Source organism: Camellia sinensis, chromosome 11 (genome assembly GCF_055761805.1).
Source record: "Camellia sinensis isolate YWXY chromosome 11, ASM5576180v1, whole genome shotgun sequence".
Taxonomy (NCBI): domain Eukaryota; kingdom Viridiplantae; phylum Streptophyta; class Magnoliopsida; order Ericales; family Theaceae; genus Camellia; species Camellia sinensis.
Window position 1 is genome coordinate 29,196,542 of NC_138971.1, and position 22,604 is coordinate 29,219,145.

Below are 22,604 nucleotides of genomic sequence, written 5' to 3' on the forward strand. Positions count from 1 at the left end.
CCATTAATGATGTGATGTTTTGGTCTTGGAGTTGTGTTTTTTTTTTTTTTTTTTACTTTTTTAATGCATTAGTGCTATTAGTGGTGGTGTTTTTAGTGGGATGAATCATTGTTGTTTTGATAATCTAAACCGTCTACTTTTGAGAGTGTATAGAGTAACACATACTTGCAAAAATTGAAATTGATCGGACATCGTTAATCATTTCATCAAATTACATTTCTGTTTAATTTTATACATCAAATCACATTTGTAATTTATTTTTGTAGATACAAATGTAATTCAATGATTTGGTTGATAATATCTGATCAACTTAAATTTTTACAGATATATTCTACTTAGTGCATTATAAAAAGTGAACTATTTTGATTATCAGAAAGGACCCCAAAATGGACTCTATGGCCACACAACAGTAATTGTTATGCCCCACACAGTAGTCAGACCCCATCTCCTTAATTTTGTGGTTTTCGCTTTTAAGAAAATTTTGTTTCGTTGGTTATTTGTTCTTTGAATTTTTGTTTTGATTGTTATTTGTTTTGGCAAATTTTTCTTGGTCATTAGCATTCAAATTTGGACTTGACTTGAATTTGTTATTTATAATTTTTTTTTATATTTTGTTAATTATTCAATATTTAGTTAGAAATTTATTTGGTTCCATATTCAATATTTTAATTCCAAATTAGTTTCTAGTATTTTTTAGAATACAAATTTTCAAAAATCAAATCAAACAGACTTCTGTATTTTTCTTTCAAAGTCAATTTAAAATTTCTCTATTAGCAAATAAGATTATAAACCTTAAGGTTATTTTGTTTTACCATTGATTAAATATTTTCTAGTTTTCTTCTAATACAATAACCTTTTTTGTTTTCTACCAAATTTATTAACATAAATAAATTTACTTTCATGATTTGCACCCACCACCCACCAATATCTACTGACCTCATTAATTTCTTGACTATCTTAAAATTTACAATCACTTCTAGTTTGTCTATTCAAGTATTTATTCACTATTTTAGAATTATTAATCCAACATGTTGATATGATGTTTTCAAATTAACAATAGCATTAACAATGAGATGAGTAAAGTTGATCTAATTCATCTTGGTCAGTCGAGCCTCATCCACTCTCTTTTGTATATCTTGTTGGTTGGAGACTACCATGAGCAGTTAGGAATATGCAACACAGATTAACAAGACACAAAACATAAAAAGAACAAAAATACAATAATGATAAATTATACGCGCACACAAAGAATACAAAATTTATGTGGTTCATTAAAAAAATTAGAGCTAAGCGCAAGGCTATGGCGATTTCACCATGATTGCAAAGGTTACTAGAGATAGAGATAGTCATTCACCCTCAATTACTTACACAAATAACTAAGACAACATGTCACATAAAATATTAAAAATACCCTTACTCCAAATAGATTTGTAGTTGAATGGTACTCTGAAAATTGAATAATTTATCTATTTGTCTATTCTTTGCAACACCAATTTGAAGGCATTATATTAGACAATAATTTTAAAGCTAAAAATCATCCCAATATATGTGTGTGTGTGTGTGGAGATTGTGTGTGTGTGTGTGGAGATTTAGACCAAATCTTGAAATGGAATCATATTTTACTAAGCGTTTTAAAAATTGGAGCTTTCACCAATAAGATTTTTTTTTTTTTAAAAAAATCTTGTTGAGTCTTAGACAATGAATTAAATGGCCTAATAATTTACTCATCTGCTCATTTAATCACTAGTTTTGCCAATAAAATGTATGCCGCCCCATACACACATAAAATTAAGGGGTAGCTTGCGTCCGATCCTTAATTAGATTGGACGGTATTGTTTAGTCAGTGGGGGCTCAACAGATCTTGTTTTGATAATATGAACTGTTTAATATATAGAACTCATTGAGTACTATATGTCTGTAAAACATCAAGTTAATCGGATATCGATAGCTATCTCATCTTATCAGTTTTTGTTAACCGTTAATTTTTTCACCGTCCATTTTGTTTTATACAAAACTGATTTGATCACATAGCTATCAATATCCGATCAACGTGATTTTTTTAAATATATAGTACTCGATGAGTTATACACATTGAACGGTTCGAATTATCAAAACAGGACCTGTGATGAGCCCCCACGAGCTGAACAGTACCGTCTAGTCCGATTAAGGACAGGAGGCAACCTGCTCCCAAAATGAAATCCTTATGGCCCCGTTTGTTTTCAGAGATAGAATGTAAGTGATTGATAGTGAGGAGATTAATAGTGAAGGGATAAAGTAAAATTGTGTTTGTTTTTATGATAGTTGTTAGTGTAGAGATTGTTAAATTATTTTTATATAAGATAAAAAATAAATAAAAAAAATACAAAAATATTAAACATTAATGTTTTAAAAAAAATGCCCAACATGTAAAAAAAATTTAAAAAATAAAAATAAAATAAAAAATTTCTAGAAAAAAATAAAACAAATAAAATAATGATTTTTACTTAACAAAAAATACAAAAAATTAAACATTAATGTTCAAAAAAAAATGTCTGACATGTAAAAAATAAATAAAAATAAAAAATTTCTAGTCCGCCGGACTATTTTTCTAATACCAAGTCTTGGAGGCCCATCCGAATCCCTTGGAGAGGCCCATTCTAATACGGAGCTCATTATCAATCCCATCACTATCAATCCCCTCATCATCTCTTAAAACAAATACAATATTAGTAAGTTTCATCTCACTACCAATCCCAATCTCAATCCCCTCTCTAACTCTCCAAACAAACAGGGCCTCTGTCTATTCTTCTTGTATCCATCCATTAATGACAACCATAACGATCTTTAGAGAATGAACTGTTGAACTGGAAGGGTCTGTTGGAAGGCTTCTAATTGGCACAATATATAATAGATTTGACATGTTTTGGTTTGGATCCATGAATGCATATGCACTTATATTTCTGAAATTATTCTATTGGTATCTAAAGATTTGACAAAAAATAAAAAATAAAAAAAACACACACTTATGTTTTTTGTCCCTTGTTCTTGTACTTGCCACAATGTATTCATTATAAGCTTCCACACACCACATTATGAAGCAAAAGTAATTGTACATGAAATTGAGCAATTACACAAAATCACAATGAGATAATTACAAGAAGTTTATTCTTACCTCGTGAAATTGACACTAGTTAATGAATTGGAAGGCTTTGTCATCTTTTCATTCAATAGAAATAGCTTTTGGGATATCACCAATAATTGTTCTTTGTAAGATCAAATTGTTGGAAAATTAGATAGTTCATAAACCCTACTATGGGTTCCAGACATTGATAGAGCAACAATAACTAAGTGGGGTCAAACAACCCTATTGAAATTTCAAAAGTAGTGGGTGATTCAATATTCCATATTATGATGTTCCCTTTCATTTTCTCCAGAAGAGTTGGTTTTTTCAAATTAAAATACATATAAAAAAAAATTTCTTAGCCTTACTTTTGTTGCTCTTACTTTTGGTTAGAGGGTTTGCGGGTGATGGTGGTGGCAGATGTGTGGAGGTTACCAGATGTAGTGGTTGTCAGGTGGAGGAGTAGGAGTGTAAAAATAGCCCGAGGCCCGTGAATGGCCTAAAGCCCGCTGCCTAAGGTGGACCCGACCCTTTTTCAGCCTAGTTAGGCTCTACTTCAGGCCTGCCATTTGAAGCCTAGACCGACCCGGCCCACTCGGCCCTTCCTCTGCCAACAGTCAAATTTCAATAATTAAAAAAAAATTAAAAATAAAATAGAAGGCAAGTTGCAAGTTGCAACCAATGGTTAAATAATTTTAAAAAAACAAATAAAATAAAAATAATAAAATAAAGGTTGATCATGTTGTGCAACAATGGTAAAAAAAATAAAAAATAGGGCCGGTCATTTCTTTGTAGGGAGGCAAAGCTAATGCCTCCCCCTCTGCCCTGCACGGATAGGACTAACTCAAAATCAATTACCAAGATCATTTATCAAGTCATTTCCTTGTAGGATGTCAGTGCCGCCCTACCTCTTGCCTTGTTATCATGTCATGCAGCATTATCACTCACATCATGATTTATTGCAATTTGCAATGAATGAAAATAAATAAATAAATAATCTACAATTATTTTATTTAAAGATATAAATTTTTATAATATTTTATTTCATTTTGAAATAAAAATTATTCATTCAATAAATGTTATATAAATAATTTTATATTGTAATATTGAAAGTTTCATTTTCGTATATATAAAATTATTCATTTCAAAAGAAAAATATATATATAATTGCATATTGTTTTAGTTATAAGTTCATAATTAAAAAAATATAGGTCATACATAATTAAATTTAAATACTACCATGAAACATAACCAAACAAAACATCTCATTAATCTTAACTAAAATACTCTAGTATAATTTTTTTTTTATTCCTAATAAATAATCTACATAAATAATGTATTTATTGTTCATTTTTTTAACCAAAAAAAAAAGGTCTGCCTAGGCCTGGCCGTAGGCCCTATTTTGAGTGGGCCTGGGCTTGGGCCTAGACTCCACTTTGTAGCCCGGCCTGCCAAAAAAGAAAAAACCCGCAAGGACCGCTTGGGCCGGCCCGAGCCCGGGCCAGGCCATTATTACATCCCTAGGAGGAGATGGGTGGCGAGCTAGTGAGACTGACTAGCAAAAAGGGTGACCACACATCGTCAGGAATGAGAAATTGAAAACCTGAGTTGAAAACAAGAGACAAAAAAAAACATGTTAATTTTATTTTCTATAATATTGTAATTTTGAAAATTATTTAAATTTTCTTAGAAACAAAAACAATTGTCAAATATGTTGCTGTTTATAGTTTGCCTTTTCAAAATATAAAACTAGAATATAGTAAATACAAATGTTACCAAGCATAGATGTAATATTTCTCAAACCTTTATTTCAAAATTACTCACCAGATAGGTTTACATAGTGTTGGCTTTTTTGGCAGTTCAAATATTAGAAATGTAAATACGCACATCCCAGCAAGGATTAAATAATCCTTATAAATAATAATTGAGTCAATTTAATGACCAGGTGACTCTAAACAGTTATTTTTATCTCCATAAAGATGACTTTAATATTTATATTTTAGTTTGAATCAATTTAATGATTAGATAGAATTTGAGAGCATGTTTGTTTTGAGGGATAAGGGTGAGGGATTGGACTATTAGTCCCACCGGACTAATTGTCCATTGTTTGTTTGCAAAATTTTACTCCGGACTAATAGTCCCCCGGATTATTAGTCCCACAAATATGGAACTATTTTATCTCATGGGGGGGTGTGGGATAGAAATCATGGGATTGGTATCCCATGGGATTATTTGGTGAAATGTCAATTTTACCCTCTATGCTATTACTTAGTAAATAATTAGAAAGGGTAAAATAGTCTTTTGAATATTTATAAATTATTTTTTTAGTGTTGTTAATTTAAAATTATATATTAAATAAAAAAATTAAATTATAAATTATAAATTTAATTTAATTAAAAATTATGGCTTTATAAATTAATTTTTTTAGTGTTGTTAAAAAATTAAATTTACATATTTCTCTAAAATTATTTTTTTAGTGTTGTTAATTTAAAATTATATATTAAATAAAAATTATAAATTATAAATTAAATTTATTTAAAAATAATAAATTATAAATTATGGCCTTCTAAATTAAATTTTTTTAGTGTTGTTAAAAATTTAACTAATGTATTAAATAAAATTATTTTTTTATTGTCGTTAATTTAAAATTATATATTAAATAAAAAATATAAATTATAAATTATAAATTAAATTTAATTGAAAATAATAAATTAAAAATTATGGCCTTATAAATTAAATTTTTTTAGTGTTGTTAAATTATAAATTATAGATTACAAATTTAAAATTATATATTAAATAAAAATTATAAATTACAAGGATAAAATAGTCTTTTGAACATTTATCCTTATCCAGTCCGTCTAACCAAACATTGGATTCATTAAAAATAGTCCAATCCAGACATCTAATCCCATGACTAAACAAACATAGGATACAAATCCAGTCCAACCAAATAGTCGGGGGACAATGTATCCCGAGACTAACAGTCCGATGGATTACAATCCCCCTAATCCAGTCCGTCCAAACAAACGCACCCTGAATGTAGTAAATATCAAGTCAAGAATGAGGGGGGAGACTGAGACAAAAATAAAATAATTGATTAATTGAATAATTCAATTACACTTGTGTTATCTTAATTGTTCTGGGAACAGGGATGGTAAGAATTGGTAAAGAGATTACAATTCTAAGTTCAAATCTACATGTATGAAAAATAAGTACAGAGCAAGAAACGAGAAAAATAAGAAGTTGATGTGGGTTAGAGCTACTTCGAGTATTTATAAGTGTCATTTGAATTTGCAGCAACTGCTGGACCTCATCTCCACTATTATAGCTACTTTCCCTTATTCGACTTTGAATTTGAATTCCAAAGATTTGGTTGTCTCCTTGTCACTGCTTGAAACAGTTCTACCCTTTAGCTTTACTCTTTAACTATAACTCAAGTTGCCAATTGTCACATGGCACCTATTACAATCTAACATCTGTCTCTTCCTGGTATTGCCATGTGTTCTTTCTTGATTGGCTGATCCTATCTCTTCATATTTTGCCACATGTCACATTCAAATTGGTGGGTCAAATTTTGTGCCAACACGTAGACATTGCGACCATATAATAACTTGGTTAGCTCAATTAACAGTCATTGTCAAGTGCAAAAATAGATTGTTTTCTGCCATTATGACCTCCCTTTATTGTATTGAGCTTGTTTCGTCCAATTTATGGATTTTTTCTTATGTTGTTTATATCTTGGGTTACTATAATTGTCCAACTTAATGTATTTTTACTAATATTTATAAACTAGTGTATTACCTGTATCAGAAAATACTCGTAACATATTTTGGCACAAATCAAAATCAATCATTCTTGTGCAATTGACTTACTGTTTGTACTCTTTTTTATTTCTAGTGTGCAAACACTTACCCCCCTCTCTTTCCTTCCCAATTTATATGTAACCACAATTTAATTTAGATGAGTTAAAAAAAAGAAAAGAAAAATGTTTCAGAGCTCTAGAGTGAGCTCTAATGACGTGGCAACTGTGTATGTCCCACCTTGATGTGATATTTTGGCTTAACTTTTTTTCTTTTTTTTTTTGAAGCTGCTAGCTCAGTAGAGCTCTGTTTAGAGCTTTACTTTTAGAGCTACCAATCACCGCTGTTAAAAAAAATATTGTACACAATAAAATGATCAAAATTGAGTTTTAGAACTAAATAAAAAAACATTCTTGTATTTTTTTTTCTTGAATCAAGCTTTTTAATAAAAAGAACACAAAACTAAATTGGTCTAATGAAAATATAGTGTAGAGGAGAATTTCAAACTTATTTTAGAAAGTGTATGCTCAAACAAATGTTTAGTCAAGAACATAGGTATCACGCTGTCGTTATTGTTATCAGATCCACCAGTTGCATCTATAATCATCATCGCCAAGCTAAAATGAAAAGGATTTAGGAAAATAATTAAACAAAGGGCGTGAAAAAATAATAGAAAAGAAAATAGTTAAAAACAATATAAAAAAAATATAAGAACTCTCTTCCACTATCACTTCTACTTTTGGCCAAATTATGAACAATGGTAAGGAAAACAGAGGTTTGGTGATGGTAGGGAAGGGATAGGAATGGGTTCCCATGCACCATTGCCACTGTACAAAAAGAAAAAATGCACCAAAGCTAAAAGTCCAACAATAAATAGTTAGAATTTTACAAACTCGTGCATTCTAGGAGATAAATAAGTAATTTCTATTAGGAGTGAAAGTATGACATTAGGACATAGGACAATCAATTATTATAGTCAACTCATTCAAACTTACACAAACAAGGAATTCTAGTTTTTGTGCAGCAAATAAGAAAAAGATAATGAGAGATGGAGAGTAAATTGCAAATGATTAGAAAGAAATAATAGAGAAAAATAATAGGCAAACGAAGAAAGAGAGGGCAGTGTTAGGAAAGTGTTGAAACTTTTTTGGACGGAAAGTTTATTTTTAACAAGCAAATCCAACTATTAATTTCATAGATTGATTGATCTTAACTATTCTGACCAAATATAAGAGATAAACATTTCAAAAACCGTTATGCTTTATTATATAGATAATCTTGTACATATAAAAATAATAATTGCAGCCATATCACCAACAGAGAGTGGTTGGTAAGACTTATCTCTCTCATAGAGGAGGCCAGAGATTTGAGCTCTGCTTTTAGTCTTGCTTATAGATTGGGCTAAGAGTTCTTCACCTCCTTTCTTGGATCTATGGGCCCAACAACCATAAAAACAATAAAACACAAACACAAACACAAACTAAAACAAAACTAAAATACAACAATGTAAACTGACACCATTAAAAACAAGAAAGAAATTAGATGCTTACATTATCCTTGAGGACAAGCACAAAACAATGTATGTATATATTTTTTTTCATGGGTGAAAAGTGCCCACTAACACAAAAATCTAATCTCCTATTAATTTTGGGATGAGCCTTGTAAATTCAATTTGTCTCTATATAATTAATTTTTAAACTAATCTCCAATTTATTTTGGGATGCGGCTTGTAAATTCAATTTGTCTCTATATAATTAATTTTAAAAAGAGAGTTGATATATATCACCTAAATGATGTAGATTCATAGAACAAAATACATGTGTATAGCAACCGTCATATTAAAAAACTAAAAGATTCCATTTTTTCATTTCACTTCCAAGGTGGATTAATCATAGAACAAAATAAATGCGTGTAGCAACCACCATAACAATTAAAATTGTAAATATTAATCAAAATTATTTTGAAGATAAATGTGATCTAACCATATAATTGCAGTTATTCTATCATTTTTAATCTAGGTGGATAAAGATAAAGATAAAGATAAAGAATTGTTGAAGGATAATTTAAACCTTACGCAAAAATAACAAATAAAATAAAATAAACAACAAAATTAAAACTTATAGTATTTCTGCAGATGATTTATAAACCAGTTTGTGATTGAAACTAGTATTTGAACACTATGTTATTAAAATAGAATTTCGTTCTCTCCAATGGTGCTTGAAAACAATAGACATCTTGTCTCCTAGATACAACAATCACCACAACCGAAGAGAGCACACTCTTTGATTGTACAACAAACAAAAATTATGTTTTGCACTCATAATAATTTACACTCACGGATAAATGCTGAATGTATGAAAGAAAGAAAAGAATTTTCAAAATTTCAGAATGAATAAAACTAGAATGGGGCCTGCCTTTATTTAGGCTTGTTAGCACATGTTCAGTTTGAAGAGAAAAGACACGAAGAAGGGACATGACCCTTGGGTCATACCCTTTAAAATGAGGAGACACCACCTTTAGGTTACAACCCTTAAAATAAAGAGACACCATAAAGGGTTGCATCATTTCATTCGAATAGAATCCATTTCCATTTACTTCTAAATTTTTCAAACAATCACCCACATAAATGAAATTAACAAAACGAGAAATGCAACAACATGCGGACTATGTAAATACAAATTTCGAAATATGCTGCATAGGATAGGTAACTTTTGGCATTGAACTTTTCCTTGTAAAAGACAATCGAATTTATTGGCTGATCAATGAATATGATGTCTTGAACTATCCTGTCGTTGGTGTAAACCGAGACAATAACCAGTCAGACAATTTTATTTCCATACAAAACTTGATTCTATCGGTTGTGTCTATTTTGGCCCTAGGCAATTCCTGAATTCATGAGTGCTCAAGAAAATTTAGACTTTTTAATTCTGATAGAATCGGGTTAGTTCACACTCATATAGGTGATTCCCATTAAAAGTATCATGCTATATTCCACTTGAATTTCCAAACTATCAGTCTCATTAAAAACAAAGCTTAACCTATTTATCATTGCAGGAAATCACTAACTCATCATAGAAATGGATAAAGATAAAGATAAAGATAAAGAATTGTTGGAGGATAATTTAAACCTTAAGCAAATAATAAATAAAATAAAATAAATAACAAAATTAAATCTTATAGTATTTCTGCAGATGATTTATAAACAAGTTTATGATTGAAACTAGTGTTTGAACACTGTGTCATTAAAATAGAATTTCGTTCTATCCAATGGTTCTTGAAAACAATGGACATCTTGTCTCCTAGATACAACAATCACCACAACCAAAGAGAGCACACTCTTTGATTGTACAACAAACCAAAATTATGTTTTGCACTCACAATAATTTAAACTCAGGGATAAACATTGAATGTATGAAAGAAAGAAAAGAATTTTCAAAATTTCAGAATGAATAGAACTAGAATGGGGCCTGCCTTTATATAGGCTTGTTAGCACATGTTCAATTTGAATAGAAAAGACACGAAGAAGTGACATGACCCTTGAGTTATACCCTTTAAAATGAAGAGGCACCACCTTTAGGTCACACCCTTTAAAATGAAGAGGCACCATAAAGGGTTGCATCATTTCATTCGAATGGAATCCATTTCCATTTACTTCTAAATTTTTCCAACAATCACCCACATAAATGAAATTAACAAAACGAGAAATGCAACAACATGCGGACTATGTAAATACAAATTTCGAAATATGCTGCATAGGATAGGTAACTTTTGGCATTGAACTTTTCCTTGTAAAAGACAATCGAATTTATTGGCTGATCAATGAATATGATGTCTTGAACTATCCTGTCGTTGGTGTAAACCGAGACAATAACCTCTCAGCCAATTTTGCTTCCATACACAACTTGATTCTATCGGTTGTGTCTATTTTGGCCCTCGGCAATTCCTAAATTCATGAGTGCTCAAGAGAATTTAGCCTTTTTAATTCTGATAGAATCGGGTTAGTTCACACTCATACAGGTGATTCCCATTAAAAATATCATGCTATATCCCACTTGAATTTCCAAGCTATGAGTCTCATTAAAAACAAAGCTTAACCTATTTATCGCTGCAGGAAATTACTAACTCATAATAGAAATGGATAAAGATAAAGATAAAGAATTGTTGGAGGATAATTTAAACCTTAAGAAAATAAAAAATAAAATAAAATAAAAAATAAAATTAATCCTTATAGTATTTCTGTACATGATTTATAAACAAGTTTGTAATTGAAACTAGTATTTGCACACTGTGTCATTAAAATAGAATTTCGTTCTCTCCAATGGTGCTTGAAAACAGTGGACACCTTGTCTCCGAGACACAACAATCACCACAACCGAAGAAAACACACTCTTTGATTGTAAGACAACCAAAATTATGTTTTGCACTCACAATAATTTAAACTCACAGATAAATGCTGAATGTATGAAAGAAAGAAAAGAATTTTCAAAATTTCGAAATGCATAAAACTAGAATGGGGCATGCCTTTATATAGACTTGTTAGCACATGTTCAGTTTGAACAGAAAAGACACCAAGAAGGGACATGACCCTTGGGTCACACCCTTTAAAATAAAGAGACATCACCTTTAGGTCACACCCTTTAAAATGAAGAGGCACCATAAAGGGTTGCATCATTTCATTCGAATGGAATACATTTCCATTTACTTCTAAATTGTTCAAACAAGCACCCACATAAATGAAATTAACAAAACGAGAAATGCAACAACATGCGGACTATGTGAATACAAATTTGGAAATATGCTGCATAGGATAGGTAACTTTTGGCCTTGAACCTTCCCTTGTAAAAGACTATCGAATTTATTGGCTGATCAATGAATACGATGTCTTGAACTATCCTGTCGTTGGTGTAAACTGAGACAATAACTTGTCAGACAATTTTATATCCATACACAACTTGATTCTATCGGTTGTGTCTTCTTTGGCCCTAGGCAATTCCTGAATTCATGAATACTCAAGAGAATGTAGCCTTTTTAATTCTGATAGAATCGAGTTAGTTCACACTCATATAGGTGATTTCCAATGAATTTTGCAAGCTATAAGTCTGATTAAAAACAAAGCTTAACCTATTTATCGCTGCAGGAAATCACTAACTCATCATAGAAATGGATAAAGATAAAGATAAAGAATTGTTGGAGGATAATTTAAACCTTAAGAAAATAATAAATAAAATAAAATAAACAACAAAATTAATCCTTATAGTATTTCTGCCGATGATTTATAAACAAGTTTGTGATTGAAACTAGTGTTTGAACACTGTGTCATTAAAATAAAATTTCGTTCTCTCCAATGGTGCTTGAAAACAATGGACATCTTGTCTCCTAGATACAACAATCACCACAACCGAAGAGAGCACAATCTTTGATTGTACAACAAACCCAAATTATGTATTGCACTCACAATAATTTAAACTCACAGATAAATGCTGAATGTATGAAAGAAAGAAAAGAATTTTCAAAATTTCAGAATGAATAAAACTAGAATGGGGCCTGCCTTTATATAGGCTTGTTAGCAGATGTTCAGTTTGAACAGAAAAGACACGAAGAAGGGACATGACCCTTGGGCCATACCCTTTAAAATGAAGAGACACCACCTTTAGGTCACACCCTTTAAAATGAAGAGGCACCATAAAGGATAGCATCATTTCATTCGAATGGAATCCATTTCCATTTACTTCTAAATTTTTCCAACAATCACCCAAATAAATGAAATAAACAAAACAAGAAATGCAACAACATGCGGACTATGTGAATACAAATTTGGAAATATGCTGCATAGGATAGGTAGCTTTTGGCTTTGAACCTTCCCTTGTAAAAGACTATCGAATTTGTTGGCTGATCTATGAATATGATGTCTTGAACTATCCTGTCGTTCGTGTAAACCGAGACAATAACCTGTCAGCCAATTTTATTTCCATACACAACTTGATTCTATCGGTTATGTCTATTTTGGCCCTAGGTAACTCCTGAATTCATGAGTGCTCAAGAAAATTTAGCCTTTTTAATTATGATAGAATCGGGTTAGTTCACACTCATATAGGTGATTCCCACTAAAAATATCATGCTATATCCCACTTAAATTTCTAAGCTATGCGTCTCATTAAAAACAAAGCTTAACCTATTTATCGCTGCAGGAAAATCACTAACTCATCATAGAAATGGATAAAGATAAAGATAAAGAATTGTTAGAGGATAATTTAAACCTTAACCAAATAATAAATAATATAAAATAAAAAAAATTAATCTTTATAATATTTCTTCAGATGATTTATAAACAGGTTTGTGATTGAAACTAGTGTTTGAACACTATGTCATTAAAATAGAATTTCGTTCTCTCCAATGGTGCTTGAAAACAATGGACATCTTGTCTCCCAGATAAAACAATCACCACAATCGAAGAGAGCAGACTCTTTCATTGTACAACAAACCAAAATTATGCTTTGCAATCACAATAATTTAAACTCACGGATAAAAACTAAATGTATAAAAGAAAGAAAAGAATTATCAAAATTTCAGAATGAATAAAACTAGAATGGGGCGTGCCTTTATATAGGTTTGTTAGCACATGTTCAGTTTGAACAGAAAAGACACGAAGAAGAGACATGACCATTGGGTCATATCCTTTAAAATGAAGAGACACCACCTTTAGGTCACACCCTTTAAAATAGAGAGGCACCATAAAGGGTTGCATCATTTCATTCGAATGGAATCCATTTCCATTACTTCCAAACTTTTCCAACATTCACCTACATAAATGAAATTAACAAAACGAGAAATGCAACAACATGCGGACTATGTGAATACAAATTTAGAAATATGTTGCATAGAATAGGTAGCTTTTGGCCTTGAACCTTCCATTGTAAAAGACAATCGAATTTATTGGCTGATCAATGAATATGATGTCTTGAACTATCATGTCGTTGGTTTAAACCGAGACAATAACCTGTCAGACAATTTTATTTCCATACACAACTTGATTCGGTCGGTTGTGTCTATTTTGGCCCTAAACAATTCCTGAATTCATGAGTGCTCAAGAGAATTTACCCTTTTTAATTCTGATAGAATTAGGTTAGTTCACAGTCATATAGGTGATTCCCATTAAAAGTATCATGCTATATCCCACTTGAATTTCCAAGCTATGAGTCTTATTAAAAATAAAGCTTAACCTATTTATCGCTGTAGAAAATCACTAACTCATTATAGAAATGGATAAAGAAAAAAATAAAGAATTGTTGGAGGATAATTTAAACCTTAAGCAAATAATAAATAAAATAAAATAAACAACAAAATTAATCCTTATAGTATTTCTGCAGATAATTTATAAACAAGTTTGTGATTGAAACTAGTGTTTGAACACTGTGTCATTAAAATAGAATTTCGTTCCCTTCAATGGTGCTTGAAAACAATGGACATCTTCTCTGCCAGATACAACAATCACCACAATCTTGTTTATGAGTGCTCAAGAGAATTTAAACTTCTTAATTCAGATAGAATTGGGTTAGTTCACACTTATATAGGTGATTACCATTAAAAGTATCATGTTATAGCCCACTTGAATTTCCAAACTATGAGTCTCATTAAAAACAAAGCTTAACTTATTTATCACTGCAGGAAATCACTAACTCATCATAGAAATGGTTAAAGATAAAGATAAAGAATTGTTGGAGGATAATTTAAACCTTAAACAAATAATAAATAAAATAAAATAAATAACAAAATTAATCCTTATAGTATTACTGCAGATGATTTATAAACAAGTTTGTGATTGAAACTAGTGTCTGAACACTGTGTCATTAAAATAGAATTTCGTTGTCCCCAATGGAGCTTAAAAACAATGGACATCTTGTCTACTAGATACAACAATCACAACAATCGAAAAGAGCACACTCTTTGATTGTACAACAAACCAAAATTATGTTTTGCACTCACAATAATGTAAACTCACGGATAAATGCTGAATGTATGAAAGAAAGAAAAGAATTTTCAAAATTTCGGAATGAATAAAACTAGAATGGGGCTGCCTTTATATAGGCTTGTTAGCACATGTTCAATTAGAACAGAAAAGACACGAAGAAGGGACATGACCCTTGGGTCATACCCTTTAAAATGAAGAGACACCACCTTTAGGTCACATATATTAAAATAAAGAGACACCATAAAGGGTTGCATCATTTCATTCGAATAGAATCATTTTCCATTTACTTCTAAATTTTTCCAACAACCACCCACATAAATAAAATTAACAAAACGAGAAATGCAAAAACATGCGGACTATGTGAATACAAATATCGAAATATGCTGCATAGGATAGGTAGCTTTTGGCCTTGAACCTTCCCTTGTAAAAGGCTATCGAATTTATTGGCTGATCAATGAATATGATGTCTTGAACTATTCTGTCGTTAGGGTAAACCGAGACAATAACCTGTCAGACAATTTTATTTCCATGGACAACTTGATTCTATCAATTGTGTCTATTTTGGCCCTGGGTAATTTTTGAATTCATGAGGACTCAAGAGAATTTAGCCTTTTTAATTCTGATAGAATCGAGTTAGTTCACACTCATACAGGTGATTCCCATTAAAAGTATCATGATACATCCCACTTCAATTTCCAAGCGATGAGTCTCATTAAAAACAAGGTTTAACCTATTTATCGCTGCAGGAAATCACTAACTCATCATAGAAATGGATAAAGATAAAGGTAAAGAATTGTTGGAGGATAATTTAAACCAGAAGAAAATAATAAATAAAATGAAATAAACAACAAAATTAATCATTATAGTATTTCTGCAGATGATATATAAACAAGTTTGTCATTGAAACTTGTGTTTGAACACTGTGTCATTAAAATAGAATTTCGTTCTCTTCAATGGTGCTTGAAAACAATGGACATCTAGTCTCCCAGATACAGCAATCACCACAATTGAAGAGAGCACACTCTTTGATTGTACAACAAACAAAAATTATGTTTTGCACTCACAATAATTTAAACTCATGGATAAATGTTGAATGTATGAAAGAAAGAAAAGAATTTTCAAAATTTCGTAATGAATAAAACTAGAATGGGGCCTGTCTTTATATAGGCATGTTAGCACATGTTCAGTTTGAATAGAAAAGACACGATGAAGGGACATGACCCTCAGGTCATTCCTTTTAAAATGAAGATACACCACCTTTAGGTCACACCCTTTAAAATGAAGAGGCACCATAAAGGGTTGCATCATTTCATTCGAATGGAATCCATTTCCATTTACTTCTAAATTTTTCCAACAATCACCCACATAAATGAAATTAACAAAACAAGAAATGCAACAACATGCGGACTATGTGAATACAAATTTGAAAATATGCTACATAGGATAGATAGCTTTTGGCCTTGAACCTTAACTTGTAAAAGACTATCGAATTTATTGGTTGATCAATGAATATGATGCCTTGAACTATCCTGTCGTTGGTGTAAACTGAGACAATAACATGTCAGACAATTTTATTTCCATACACAACTTGATTCTATCGGTTGTGCCTATTTTGGCCCTCGGCAATTTCTGAATTCATGAGTGCTCAAGAGAATTTAGCCTTTTTAATTCTAATAGAATCGGGTTAGTGCACACTCATATAGGTGGTTCCCATTAAAAATATCATGCTATATCCCACTTGAATTTCCAAGCTATGAGTCTTATTAAAAACAAAGCTTAACCTATTTATCGCTGCAGGAAATCTCTAACTCATCATAGAAATGGATAAAGATAAAGATAAAGATAAAAAAAAAAAATTTGAAAGATAATTTAAACCTTAAGCAAATAATAAATAAAATAAAATAAACAACAAAATTAATCCTTATAGTATTTCTGCAGATGATTTATAAACAAGTTTGTGATTGAAACTAGTGTTTGAACACTGTGTCATTAAAATAGAATTTCGTTCTCCACAATGGTGCTTGAAAATAATGGACACCTTGTCTCCTAGACACAACAATCACCACAACCGAAGAGAGCACACTCTTTGATTGTACAACAAACCAAAATTATGTGTTGCACTCACAATAATTTAAACTCACCGATAAATGCTGAATATGTGAAAGAAAGAAAAGTTTTTTCAAAATTTCGGAATGAATAAAACTAGAATGGGGCCTGCCTTTATATAGGCTTGTTAGCACATGTTCAATTTGAACAGAAAAGACACAAAGAAGGGACATGACCCTTGGGTCATACCCTTTAAAATGAAGAGACACAACCTTTAGGTCACATCCTTTAAAATGAAGAGGCACCATAAAGGTTTGCATCATTTCATTCGAATGGAATCCATTTCTATTTACTTCTAAATTTTTCCAATAATCACCCACATAAATGAAATAAACAAAACAAGAAATGCAATAACATGCGGACTATGTGAATACAAATTTGGAAATTTGCTGCGTAGGATAGGTAGCTTTTGGCATTGAACCTTCCCTGTAAAAGACTATCGAATTTATTGGCTGATCAATGAATATGATGTCTTAAACTATCCTTTCGTTGGTGTAAACCGAGACAATAACCTGTCAGACAATTTTATTTCCACACACAACTTGATTCTATCGGTTGTGTCTATTTTGGCCTTAGGTAACTCTTGAATTCATGAGTGCTGAAGAGAATTTAGCCTTTTTATTTCTGATAGAATCGGGTTAGTTCACACTCATATAGGTGATTCCCATTAAAAATATCATGTTATATCCCACTTGAATTTCCAAGCTATGAGTCTCATTAAAAACAAAGCTTAACCTATTTATCGCTGTAGGAAATCACTGACTCGTCATAGAAATGGATAAAGAAAAAGATAAAGAATTGTTGGAGGATAACCTTAAGAAACTAATAAATAAAATAAAATAAACAACAAAATTAATCCTTATTGTATTTCTGCAGATGATTTATAAACAAGTTTGTGATTGAAACTAGTATTTGAACACTATGTCATTAAAATAGAATTTCGTTATATCCAATGGTGCTTGAAAAAAATGGACACCTTGTCTCCGAGATACAACAATCACCACAACCGAAGAGAGCACACTCTTTGATTGTACGACAAACCGAAATTATGTTTTGCACTTAAAATAATTTAAACTCACAGATAAATGCTGAATGTATGGAAGAAAGAAAAGAATTTTCAAAATTTCGGAATGAATAAAACAAGAATGGGGCCTGCCTCTATATAGGCTTGTTAGCACATGTTCAGTTTGAACAGAAAAGACACGAAGAAGGGACATGACCCTCGGGTCATACCTTTTAAATTGAAGAGACACCACCTTTAGGTCACACTTTTTAAAATGAAGAGGCACCATAAAGGATTGCATCATTTCATTCGAATGGAATCCATTTCCATTTACTTCTAAATTTTTCCAACAATCACCCACATAAATGAAATTAACAAAACGAGAAATGCAACAACATGTGGACTTGTAGACGTCTCCCGAACTCCCCGGGAGGATGAGTCCCGTTCTGTTTGTTTTGGGCTCACTACAGTTCGGAATCTAATTGTCACGGTTCTTAATCTGAACCAAAGAGTCCAAATCTGGCAAATCGTTTTGAAAAATAGATTTTTGTAAAGAATTGCCAAACATGGACTGCTTTGCCAGATACAGAGTCGCTACCTAAATATTTTATTTTTAGAGAATTTAGGAAACCCTGACTCGTTTGCCTAAGGCCATGTGTCCGTCATCATCAGAGTTGCCTCGGCTCGGGAACTTGGGTACGATTGGGGAAGGTTAGCTATGAGCACCCCCTCTCGCCCGATCCGAAGATCGGCCTCTACTAATCATGATATCTTGTTTTGAAAACATTATGCGTTCTTATTCCGGTTATTAGCCTAGATTTACTATGTGATGCACACAGCATACAAGTATAGACTAGATCGCCTAATTTGAAACAAAGCATCGCATATCCGTTTGTTTGGAAAATGTTTTGAAATTTGTTATTCACGAGTAGGCTAAAGCACGGATTTTTGATGAGTTGTTCCAACTCAAGAAATCCAACCTTCACCTATAGGCATTCAGGCAGTTTATATCACATAAGCATCTAGCCACATAGTAAGCATGCTGTCATGTTAACATTCACACTTGTGCGAGATGCTAAAGCACAAAATACTTATAGTGTACTCCAAGCCAAAACAAAGAACTCGTTAGCAATCAATGTATGATCCAAGTCCATGTTAAGTGCCTAATGCAACGCATACAGAATGCAATTAGGATAGGCTCGGCTAATCCTAGGATGGCATGTGAAATGCAACCATTTGATGCACATATTCAAGTTAGATTTGAAACACCATGCAGTTAGTATGATGCGCCGAGCCCGATGCATGCAATACTGATGAATGATGCACGCATGTATAGCATAAGGATGCTAAATTAAATATGCCCTAGTACTAACCATCAAAGCAGGTAAGTAAAAAGGAGAAAGAAGTGGGGGTTAGAAGACATGCACACAAGCACCTACACTTATTACAAATTTGCCCTCGCTCGGAGGGACCGAAAGAATAATACAGATTTAACTAACCTACAAGCTAATTAAATATTACAGACCAATTAAACTAGTTAAGCAAATTAACTAATCTAATAAAACAGTAAACAGTCTCGGGGAGAGGGCCCAATGCAATGCTTGCTCGGCTCTGCTTAGAAGTCCACTGCCATGCACAAGTTGCCTCTGTCCACACTATTTTCCTTCTCTGATCATTGCAAAATTCCCGAGGTGCACTCTATGAACCCTGTGGGATACCACCGGCCAAGGGAAATGGTCACCGGCCAAAGTAAATGATCACCGGCCACTGGTTAAGCTATCGGCCACCAATTGTTGGTCGGTCGGCACTAAAGATGGTCGGTCGGCCAAATCTTCCTGCAGAATCCTGTTTTGACAGCAGCAGAGAGCAAAACAAGGCATGGCAATTCATTCCAAGCAAATGTGTGCACCAACACATCCCTTATCATGTTTATGACTCAAAGGGGCATGGTTCTCGGTTCTCGGACCACCAATCGCGCATTTTGATGCGTGATGGCCCAAGAAACCAAGTTATGTACTTTGATATCAAATGAAATGCACATAAACAAGCAAGGAGCTCAACCTCTATCATACTCAATTCAAGAGGCTAAGCATGCATGCCAATGCAATGCAACCTAGACATATGAGCTAGTATGCAACATGAACAATGTGAACAAGCATTCAAGGCATGTGACAATCATGCTAACCAATAAGTATGCCAAATACAATGGGGATGCTTAAGCATGTAAGCAAGCATGTGACTTCATTCAATCATGTCACAACACATGGAGCAAACATGTTAGACAACCTAAACATGTGACAACACACAAGTATGCAATAACACACAAGGTGAGCATGCAACAATATGCGAACTATGGACTTAAACTAATTTGGGCAGCTCTATACTAAGCCCAAAACAGTAGCCAACATGCTCAAGAATGAAGGCAAAATGACATGCAAACATGCGTGCACACAAGGACCAACACTTAGGCATATAGAAACAACTCTCAAGCACACTTAAGAGGATGCAAACATGGACAAATGGCATGCATTATAAGCTCTGAAAATCATGTTAGAGAAGGTGCCAAACCAATCTACAATGCAAGCTAGGCATGCCACCAAGCCCAAGGACTTAAACCATGGCCATATGATATATGAAGCAAATGACCAAAATGAACTAAAATAGTCCTAAGTCATGCAAAAGTAAGCCCCAAAAACTACTTAGATGGCATTTAAATGATCTAATCTTAGAGGCATACACAATGACACAAACATGGAGCAAGAAACACCAACCTTTTAAAGCATGAAAGGGGCATCAAATGCAAGCATACGAGCATACCATGAAGACTGAAACGACATGACAAGTGGTTCCAAACCACTGAAATGATGCAAGGATAACATGCTAGAGGGGTCAATGCTTAAGGCATACAAGAGAGGTTACATGGTAGCTATACAAAGCAAAGCATGGACAACCCAAATGACCAAAAACAAACCTTTAGCATGCTAAAATAAGCATAAAAGCTTCACAAAGCTAAGCCAAAAACATGCTAGAAACAAGGCTCAAAGCACAAGGCATGTTAAGGCAATTCATGGTATTACAAGACATGTATGCTAAGCAAGCATGGTGTGTCTAAACCAAGTAAAAATAGTGCTATATTATGGCATAATAAGCATAAAAAAATAGTTAAGGCATGGCCAACATACACTTAAACAAGGTGCTCGCTAATGAGGCTTAAATGACCATTATTGAAGACAACAAGGAGAGGGGGTGGCCCTCTCCTTCTTAGGACCTTAAACCACCATCCTCACCACTGAAATCCCTCAAGATTTCAGTGGTGAGGAGGTCCAAACAAGGTGGTCCCGGAGCTCACCAAAATAGCACAAAATGGGGGCCAAACAAGGCCTAAGAGGGGTCAAACAATCCTAAAGCTCAAAACGCTCTTAAGCAACTATTTAGAGTAGGTAAAAACAAGACTTTTATATGTTATACACAAAGTCTAAAAATAATTTCAAGATAGGTGAAAAAGCTATGCAAAAATGGGGAAAAAGAAGTAAGTTCTTACCCTTGTTGACCCTCTTCAAGAGTGATGCTCCAACAGCTTCTTCAAGCTCAAAACCACCCAAAAACACCAAGAACAGCCATCTGGTCCCTCAGCAACCAAGAGAGGGTGTAAGACTAGGTGTTTGTGTGCAATAGTAAGACAAAACACACACACAAGGCAAAAGAGAGAGAGAGAGAGAGATATAGAGATGGAATAGATACAAACTCAAACCCTAATCTCAGAGCTCTTCTGAAAATTTTGTCACCCTAATGGAGGGAGAAGAGCCTCCTTCTTATAGACAATCCCCATTGTAAAGCTTTCCAAACAAGCTAGTCAAGAGGCAGATCCCTCCATACATGTGTATGGAGGGAAGCAGAGTGTATGCCAACTAGCACAGCTGGCATGAAAATATCTGCAAAAGCAGATGAACAGTGGTCGGCCAGCCAAAAATGCAATTTGACCAAAATAGATGGCCGGTCGACCATCCAGAGTGCCGGTCGGCCAAATATTTGGCCGATGGCAACAAAACACAGTCGGTGGCCTCAAGCCATGGCCGGTGGAGTGTGGGGATGGTCAACAAGCCATTCTGTGCCCTCCAAAGTAAAAACACAAGTGTTTGGTGCAAACCCCAACACAAAATAGTCGAGTCGAGAGATCCTGAGGCAAGGCGCGTAGCCGAGACCTCTAGGAACTCAAGACGAACACAAACAAGGATGATCACCGAGTGTTCAAATGGTGATGTCCAAGCCTTGAGGACGGTCAAAAATGGGGTGTCTACAGGACTATGTGAATACAAATTTGGAAATATGCTGCATAGGATAGGTACCTTTTGGCCTTGAACCTTACCTTATAAAAAACTATCGAATTTATTAGCTGTTCAATGAATATGATGTCTTGAACTATCCTGTCATTGGTGTAAACTGAGGCAATAACCTGTCAGATAATTTTATTTCCATACACAACTTGATTCTATCGGTTGTGTCTATTTTGGCCCTAGGTAACTCCTGAATTCCTGAGTGCTCAAGAGAATTTAGCCTTTTTAATTCTGATAGAATCGGGTTAGTTCACAGTCATATATGTGATTCCCATTAAAAATATCATGCTAT